Consider the following 9467-nt stretch of genomic DNA (forward strand, 5'->3'; position numbering starts at 1 on the left):
TCATCGTTATCTTTTAACTTTTTTGTACGCTTTTGACACTTCTGTGTTTTTTGCAGACATGACTGACATTTGTAACATTCGCCCAAATATCACACAGCGACGGAGCGTAGAAAAAGTACCTATCAACGACTGGCAGGCGTCAGTTACCTTAATTCTACTCGTTTTTCACCGTCTCGACCTTGCCAGTTGATTTTCTGGTCTGTTTAGGGCAGAGTAAAAAGTTACCATTTTTAGGCCATCAGTCAAACGACTTTTGATCAGCTTTCGTTTGCATGCGAACACAACCACATAGCTGAGTCTCGGATCCTCAGACTACGTGATTGTCATTAAAAACACGGCTCGAACCACCTATTTCTATATGTTTTTGTGTGACAGTTTTATATTAAATCCATTGGAGATGGATTGACCCTTTCCTTTTTCTATCTACTCATGTCCTGAAATATCAAATAATATCGGTGTTTAATTAAGATCTAGGACATTACAGCAGCTGTTATAGTTAGTTTACCCAGTCCCTTCACATATAACAGTCTCTGGGGGACCAAGCCTCCGCTCCCGTGATTTTCTTGAGATAACACTCTTATCTCCTATATTTCGTGTCCCGGGGGGGTTCCGTGGTATTTCTCTTCCCCCCACTGAAGCCTCCGTCTCCACAAATATCTGTCGCTAAGGTCCTTATCGTGTGTTCTTGCCACGATAAGAGGCTCCGTAATTTTTCTGTCTCTGATACAACCGTTCTTCACAATTTCTATCGTGGTTCTGATTTTCGTCTTTTTTATTCAAAATGGCCGTCTTTTTTCTATTTCTCAGAAATGTTCTTCTTCCGATCGAAATTTTAAAAATAAAAATTCTAGAACATTCTGACCCTCCGTCGCAACACTTTTCTGTTCATAAGGCCTTTAGTCACTTTTATTTCTGTCGCGGGAAGGTTATGCTGTGTCATCTGGCAGAATGGCACATACTCCCCGGACAAGTCTCCATCAATGTCCCTATTGATCGCACAACACCGGGTTATCGTCAAGTAGGTATCCAGTTTTCTGTAACCAATCTTACAAATCGCATAAGAAAATGAAATTTATCTACTCCACTTCAACTCACTACGTGTTCACAAATGGCATCGTACTACATCTCACTGCCTTTCAACATTTTCACAAAATTTGCACCATGAGGAGTGTCCTAGATAAAATTTCTTTTCTGACTACTTACGTCGTCTTGTTATACAACTTCTTTTCGCTCTTTGTGATTAAAAAGTGGGACGTGGCACGGCCACGCACCCGTTAAAATTAACTTTACTTCACTCACCAAGTATAATCAGTCATTTATGCGGTCCTTTCCATATTAAAACTAAGAAACTCTGTGGCTAGGAAAGTTATTGAGTTACCCACCCTTCTCGAGCGAGTTTACTCAAACTTACCATGTCGCCACACAGTGAATTTGTGTCTTACACAGGTTAAAAACTTCAGTCGTGAATAAATAGGTAAATATACTCACCTATGTTCCTTATATACATACATACATACATAGATAGTAGTAACTAAAATCAACAATTTCAACAATTTTAACAATTGCAACAATTTTCAAAGTTTGGTCTGACCAAACTAAATCAAAACAAAAAGTTTCACAAGTTCAATAATCAAAACTTGGTTGATTTGTTCAAGTTTTTACACACAAAGACAATCAAATTTTTCTCTCCTTCTCCTCTCTCCTTTGGTCATCTTCACTCCATCACCTCTCCATCCTGATGTTCAGCGTCACTGTCTTCCAGAACTTTCTCTAACATGTCCAGAGAGTTGCGGGCCGTGCCCCAACCCTACTGTTCCAACAGCCTCGGTTTGCAACAAGGTAGCAAGTCCACATTCACCTTCTGCTCCCGGTTCCTGCAAAAGCTGTTGTGAAGACATAGGCTCACGTTTCGTTCTAGGTCAGCTCTTAAGACCTCTTTCTTCTCATCTTCAGTAACACAAGGCGTTCCAGCTACCCGCTTCACCGCTGTGGTGACCGCGTTTCTGTGCGTCAAGAATGCTCGTTTATAGGCTCCTGGTCCTATATCTAGCTGGAAAGATTGATAGGCTTCCGTATTCCTTGACATGTGACGCTTCGCGCGTTCATACATCCAAGATGTCATCACTGCACGGAACCAAGGCATCAATCTTTGCCTTGACCATATTCTTTCAATGGCTTTAGGTATTCTCAGAACCTTGCAGGTGGTTCTGAAAAGATCCAACTCACGACTCATTTTAACGTTGCTCAACTGTTCAGGAGTCGGCACGGCCGTCTCCTGCTCACTTGTGTCCACGTTAGCCTCTAACCATCTCACTGCTAGCATGGCGCTAACCACCACGATTGACACTTGTTGATTCTGATCGGGCAACCCCGTGGAGTACAACTCCTCCACGTCCCAGACTAGGATCAGATTCCCGCGTTTAGGGTACCACAACGTCTGCGCCAAGCAGTGGCAAGGATACTCCCCATGGGTTCTCACTATGTTCCTTCGGGTCCGATACCCTGAGGCTCCCAATAACGGTTCCACTTCCATCAGGATTCTATGTAAATCGTCTTTCTCTTCTATGGTGGGGAATTCAGTGGGTAACGCTCCACTCGCTTTCTGTTTCTGGAACTCACTCACGTTGCCTTCGTTCAGTCTCATGAACTCTTCGCCCACAACGTCTTGCAACTCGCCTTCGGATCTCTTCGGGACTGCCCGAAAGATCTTTGCCAACAAGTCATATGACCTCTCGGACATTCTGGCCAACCTCACGCACTTTGGCACAGAGAAAAGTTGGTCAACCAACACTTGTTGCGTCCTCGCATCCATCACCACCATGTGCGTAGGATACTTGCTATTACAATACGGCGCTGAGCTTGAACCCACCATATATTTTGAACCAGTAGGTCTGTGATAGGCTTCACTATCCTTCAGATTCATTTCATTCTCTAGGGCTTCTCGCCAGCCTCCAATCTTTTGTTCTGTCTGTAATGCTCCAGGGAATATTTCCACGCTGAGGGACGTCACTAGCTCATGGGCACGCTCCAAGCGCTCGAGCGATTCTATCGAACTCGTCATGCTGCAAAATCCCAAGGCTGTGATCAGGTTTACGTCCGTCACCCCATGGCAGTCTGCGACCAACTCCATGGCACCCTTATCTGACATGCTCAATCTTCCGTACAATCGTGCCAGTTGTCGATGCTGCTCGCTTAGCGTAATCAGGCAGTGTCCCAGGTTACAAACATGTCCTTCCATCCCACTGTGTTGAGCCAAGCATGTGCCTTGCTTCAACCAATTACTCGATGTACCTTCCTCGGACAGCTCCGTGGACGGGTTGCTCTTCTTCTTCGTCAATCTCATGGCCAGCAGGTGTTGTATCATGGCCAGATCATGTAGACTCGCATCATCATCCCGGTCTAACATGATATCCGCGGTCATGTCCCAGATTAAGCCTGCGTTAGGATGGGGACACCAGGAAGGTTTCATGAGTTCCCACATCACTACTAGACTGGTTTTCAAGGGACCGTCCCAAGAACTACAATCAAAACTCACTTGCCCTTTTAGCTCGGGAATCGAGGGCTCGACTACTCGTTCTTCCAAAATAATTCCAAGCTTGGGTTGTTCCACCATCAACATTCCAATTTCCTTAATCCGTTCAACCCAGAAGTTGAGCACTGTGACTTGCTCGTAGTCGAAGTATGCTTCCCTGGCTTCTTCGTTCACGAAGGGATTATACGCCATCCCTGGTATACCAGACACGTATTGGAACGACTTCAGTTTCCCTAGTGTTGCAAACTCTTTTTGTCCTCTGGCCGCTTCAATCAAGTCTCTGCTCACTCTCAATTCTTTGTTGGAGTATCTTCTCACCTCTTCCAACTTGCGATAGCTTTCCATATCATTCGACTCCTTGCTTGGCACGGTCAATGGCATGTCCTGATATAGCTCTAGGAGTGCCCTAAGGAAGTTCCTTTCGCAATCAACTCCCTTTTGCCGAATGATCTTTATACATTCTCCCAACACAGGAGTGGGGATGCGATCCACCACGAACCTGACAAAGCAAAGGGCATCCTTACGCTTAGCCCATGCTATCGCTGAATCGTCTTTCGAAATCAATGCTCGTAGAGCTTCCATTAACTCTAGCTCCTGTTCTCGTGATTTCGAGTCATTACTGGCTTCATACTCCGCCTTTTTGATGCCCATCAAGCACCAAGCCAGTCGTATTTGCAGATCAGTTCTCACGCAAGGATGAGCCAGGTATGCTGCCACAGTAGCAGGTGCATTCATCGTCTCATCGAAGTATTTCTGGAGGGCCGCCCTCCAAGAAATTTCTAGCAGTTTTTCCAATCCGATTTCGTTCGCTTCTGATGACATCACTGTGCCATACTCTCTTCGATTGAAGTTAGAGTTCTCCGTAAGCCCCTTCAAATATTCTTGCATGGCTCTCTTCTCGCTCCAAGCCATCAGGTGCCCTCTCGCGGAGTTCCTCGCTTTCAACATCTCCACATAACCCCCTGCCGGATCTCCCATGTGGACCGATTCCGGCACAGTTATTCGACTGTACTCGACCACGTCGAGTTGTCCTTCCAGTTTCAACTTGGCCATGTTGATTCGCGAGGGCCTATAATCTTCAAGTCCTCCAGATCCACATTGACTGATTACTTTCATTTCTAACTTAGTGTCTGCCAGGGTTCGCGCCGTCTTCTTCGACCTTGTGGCGGTTACGGTCAGACCTGCCAAGAGCATAGGGGGTATCAGATTCTCTTTTTCAATTCTGATTTAAAATTTAGCACCAAGGTGGATCGTCCACCTTTACCTTTGTCAGAGTGGGACAAATGTGCGCTGTCACCTTGATGACACAAACATAAAACATATCATAACAATAACATAACATAAACACATAAACATCACACACCTATACTATCATATAAAAACCTAATCCCTAATACTGTAACTAAAACCTAACCTAAAACTTGACTCTAATTCTCATCGAGCAACTTAATAAAAACCACTTATCGCCGAGCGCAATTCTTAGCATATGCTCAGATAGTATTTTTTATGTAAGTAAACCTCTATGTCAGTCTCTGAAAATATCACATGCACAAGAGCGTACAACTCTCTCGGATGTAGCTTTCCCCTATTAGGATCGTATACTGGCAACGAGAGAGAGGTCACACCTCTCTCAACCAGGAAATCCCTAAGTCGAGTCAAGGCCAACACCAAGCTCTCCGGATTCACGTGTTGCCTATCAGTAGCTTTCGTAACCAAAAAACACAAATATTTCCCTGGTATCTGTGATGCAACAGGGGGTAACGCTATCATTCCTCCTACACCCGGCCTCTGTTTCCATAAAAACTCGATATTCTTGTACTCTCTTTTAAAGTCGGCCGCTAGTGCTGTTTTAAAGCTTACGTCCGCAGTTATCGCTATGGCGCACGTGCGTTCCGTGAGTATGAAATCGCTGTCCGTTATAACGATATTGTTCGAATAGTGGTTCGGGAGATCAAAATACGATTCAAAGATTCGTCCAAAAGGTGGTTTCTTAGCATTCTCGCCCTCTGTCTCTAGTTCTCCGGTTTCCCTTGCCGATTTCAATTTTTTTATTATGAGATTTTCGGTGTGGGTGAGTCCTACCCCCACTCCCCGGACAAAAATATCCATCGACGTCCCCGTCGATCGCCCAAAGTCTAGGAGACCGAGGTTGGATTGTGGAACACGTAGAGGACCATCTGGGGCGACCCAGTTGGACTCGGTATTGTCATGACTGATGTATTTGACGCCGTCTCTGTCGACGTCCTGAATCGTCAGGATCGTCTCTTTTGGATCTGTCGGCAGATCGTGGAGCCATTCGAGCACGCGCAAGTTTGTTAGTTCTTGCTCATGAGTCTGTTCCGCTTCTGGTTCGAACTCCACTTCCGGTTCTGATCGATCGTCGATCCAATCTTGATCCATATCGTTCACAAGGTCGATTTCTTCTAGCATTGCTACTTCGTCCAGCCCCACCAGCGAGTCTATGACATCACTCACTACTATCCGGTCTACAACGAAGTCCTCGCCATACGGATTGTATTTCTTCTGGTTTTTTCCCCTCTTACTTTGGCGTGTCTCCATAGTGAGCGGAAAGTCAGGCTGTATTCCTTTGTCAATTTCGGTTTGTTCCGGGCAATCCCAGTCTTCTTCGGCATAGGGTAGAGTTTCATCGTCCACCTCTACTCACTCAGTCAACTCGAGATCCAGTGGTAGATCACAATTGTCCACCATCTCATTCCCGTCGTTCTTGTCGCGAGTACCCCTTTCATTCACTTCACAAGCAGGATCCACTATTAAATAGTCTCCCTCTTGCATGTCCGCTGGGATGCACCAATCCTCGGACGAGGCGTTGTGTGGTTTGATATTCTCGTAATGAGCCGCTCTTCCGGTGCTCAGCCGATAAAAACGACCTCCTTGATGCACCTCTGTTATCTGAAATGGACCACGCCATTTCTTTAATAGTTTCTTGGTTCCTTTTGGTGGAACCACTTCCTGGAACACCCAGACGTAATCGCCAACTGAGTAGGCTTTTGCATCGGCTGTTCTTTTATCAAACCTCCTTTTTTGTCTAATTTGCGCCTGTTGCGTATTCCTCCTGCATAAGTCATTGAGGTCCTGTTGTCTTCTAATAACGTCCCGCACGTACGTTTGCGGTGCTGTTCTCTTCCCTTCATATTCAGGGTAGAAGAACGTTAATGGGAGTGCTTTTTCATGACCCGTCAGCATCATATGCGGACTTATTCCCGTGGTGGAATGCTCCGTGCTGTTGTAAGCACCCATCACTTGCGGCAAGTGCTTGTCCCAGTCATCCATATAGCGTGAGCAGTAGACTCTCAACATGGATACCAGTGTGCGATTCTGCCTCTCGACTAAGCCATTCGTTTGCGGGTGATAAGTGGTCGAGTGGGCCTGCGCTACCTGCGACCTTTTCATTAACTCTTTCGTGAGATCACCTACGAATGCTTTGCCATTGTCCGATTGGAACGTGATGGGGCAGCCATGCCTTGCTATCCACACGTTTATCAAATGATCGCATGTTTCTTCTGCCGACGCTGTCATGCAGGGTGCTGCCTCCGCATACTTTGTAAAATGGTCGATCATTACCAGCACCTGATTATAGCCCGTTGCTGTCATGCAGATTTTCTGATGATCAATTTGCACCACTTCGTTGAAACCTGACGATTCTATTGACTGTAGGGGGAACCTTAGTTTCCTGGGATCCTTTGCCTGTTGACAAGACAGGCATGCGGCTATCCATTTCTCACAAGCCTTCTTCAATCCCGGCCATTCGAATCGTTTTTGTATCCTGTTATACACTTTGTCCACGCCTTGATGTCCCATCTGATCATGTGAGCGAAAGAGCAATTCAGTCTGGTACAACTGTGGTAACACTATTGAATTGTATTTATAAAGGACCTTGTCCTCCTCCTTGCGCTTACAGGCTACGATTCCGTCCTTATTCAGGTACAACAAGTCTTTCCTCTTCAGGTAAAATTGCTTCAGGATTTTGTAGCTGTCTTCTTCCAAGTCTCCCTTGTCAGGTGCTCCATTCTCGATCCATCTTTTCAGACTGCTCGTCATTCTATCATTTCGTTGAGCCCTCAGGAGATCCGACAGCCTGTACCTGGCTTTCAAATACGTCTTCACCACGTTCATTTGCCCACTCATTATCTCCGGAGCATGAGCATCGTCCATCAACTTGACACACCATATCTTTTTCAAAGGCGTCGCTTCTTGCACAGATGGTTCCAGATTGGTACGGACGACCGTACCATGTGGCAGCAATCTGGTTGGGCGTTTTGAAACTGCTATCAGCTCGAGCTCGTCTGCGGCATTATCTACCACAGTGCCCTCTTCATCTGAGGTGTATCTGTCCCTGTCTGGATCCTGATGTGTTTCTCGGTCCAGCCCACGCTGCTTCCAGTCTACCAATAAGGAGTGGATTGCGATCTCTGACACATCGGAATTGGAAGTTGTTTCAGACGTGTTATCCCCGGACTGGGGTCTCGAGTCACCACTTGAAACGACTGATTCCTCAACATCATATTCCAAGTTGTCTGAGATGTTTCTTGACTCCCCGGACAAAACTCTGTCCATCGGTCGCTTTGAACCCGACTCCCCGGACAAAATTCTGCCCCTAGGTGGTCTAGTCAACCTCTCCCCGGACAAGTCGTCCTGCACGGGCTCAAAGGTGTCTGACTCATCAGAGGAGACGTCCTTGACTGGCTCGAAGGTGTCAGACTCCCCGGACATTGTCTCGTCCATGGACGAACAATCTGGGCTTGGCTCATATTCCTCTTTTGCATCCGTGAAGTGCACTCTCCTCGTGAAGCTAGATTTCGACCTGATCCTGACTTCCTCAGTAGCTTGGTTTTGATTCGATGTTCCATATTCAGTGAACGAAGTTCTCAACAATACTTCTTTCGGCATCGAGGTCACCAGCTGGTTGACGATCGACCTGCAATCCCGTTCAACGCCTCGGCTGCGAATGGACACTGGCCTCTTCTCTGTTCTCTCGGTGACAGTCAACCTCTGCATGGTCTCCATCCATTCACGATCATGCCTATTCACTTCCCTATCCAACAAGTCACGGAGTTTTCCCATGACGTCCGGCGCCACGTTCACCGTCTTATTCAATAAAGCGATGCTGTTTATACCCAGCCTGGTCAGTTCTTGCTGTACCAAGTTGGATCGGACTAGCAGGTCCAACGGAACGGGTTCGCTTCTGGCTAAAAGCTTTATCTCCGCGGCCGTCTCCACTGGAAGGTCAGGGTGTCCAGGTATAGGATGTCCTGATTTGTCTAACCACCTAGTAAGTGGCAGCTTATCGTAGGTTTCTTTGTCCAGAAAGGAAAACCCCTCTTTGATCTCTGATTGGTTAGCTTGCTTCTCCTCGAGGCGCTCATAAAATTCTGTCTTTTTACTGAGGCTATCTGCGTTCTGGTGCTTGTCACGGGTACGGTGCTCTATGATCATGTGGTATCCATCCAAGCGCACGATCCAACGACCAATGTAGCTTTGATCCATCGAATAGGTTTTCAACCAGGCAAGGGCACGATTGTCCACACGTAACTTGAATGGAGCACTCCCCAGGTAGGCCCTGTATTTTTCCACGAACGTGATCACAGCAAACATCTCCGCTTTTGGTGCGCCGTACTTCATCTCAGTGTCACTCAGGACTTTACTTCCATAAGCTATCGGACGAAGAACCGTTCTCCCGTTCCACTCCTGCTCTTGGTGAAGTATGCCTGATATCGCAACCACTGATGCATCCGTGTCCAGCACGAACATTCCCTTCTCCGTTGGCATGCCGAGGACCGGTGCCTCGCAAAGTTCACGTTTGATGTTTTCAAATGAGACTTGTGCCTCATCCGTCCAGGTGAACTTTTTGCCCTTGTTTCTCATCAATCTCTGCATGGGGTATATTTTGTCAGCATACCCCTTGATGAACTCACGA

This window comes from Symsagittifera roscoffensis, chromosome 6 (assembly GCF_963678635.1).
Source record: "Symsagittifera roscoffensis chromosome 6, txSymRosc1.1, whole genome shotgun sequence".
NCBI lineage: Eukaryota > Metazoa > Xenacoelomorpha > Acoela > Convolutidae > Symsagittifera > Symsagittifera roscoffensis.